A 759-nucleotide genomic window follows, 5' to 3' on the forward strand; every position below is an offset into this window, starting at 1 on the left:
GGAGTGAGTCTGTAGTTCTGACTGCAATGGGAAGTTAATTCCATAGTTTAGATTGGGAGTGAGTCTGTAGTTCTGACTGAAATGGGAAGTTCATTCCAAAGTTTAGATTGGGAGTGAGTCTGTAGTTCTGACTGAAATGGGAAGTTCATTCCATAGTTTAGATTGGGAGTGAGTCTGTAGTTCTGACTGCAATGGGAAGTTCATTCCATAGTTTAGATTGGGAGTGAGTCTGTAGTTCTGACTGCAATGGGAAGTTCATTCCATAGTTTAGATTTGGAGTGAGTCTGTAGTTCTTACTGCAATGGGAAGTTCATTCCATAGTTTAGATTTGGAGTGAGTCTGTAGTTCTGACTGCAATGGGAAGTTCATTTCATAGTTTAGATTGGGAGTGAGTCTGTAGTTCTTACTGCAATGGGAAGTTCATTCCATAGTTTAGATTGGGAGTGAGTCTGTAGTTCTGACTGCAATGGGAAGTTCATTCCATAGTTTAGATTGGGAGTGAGTCTGTAGTTCTGACTGCAATGGGAAGTTCATTCCATAGTTTAGATTTGGAGTGAGTCTGTAGTTCTGACTGCAATGGGAAGTTCATTTCATAGTTTAGATTGGGAGTGAGTCTGTAGTTCTTACTGCAATGGGAAGTTCATTCCATAGTTTAGATTGGGAGTGAGTCTGTAGTTCTGACTGCAATGGGAAGTTCATTCCATAGTTTAGATTGGGAGTGAGTCTGTAGTTCTGACTGCAATGGGAAGTTCATTCCAT

This window comes from Electrona antarctica, assembly GCF_951216825.1.
Source record: "Electrona antarctica genome assembly, contig: scaffold_96, whole genome shotgun sequence".
NCBI lineage: Eukaryota > Metazoa > Chordata > Actinopteri > Myctophiformes > Myctophidae > Electrona > Electrona antarctica.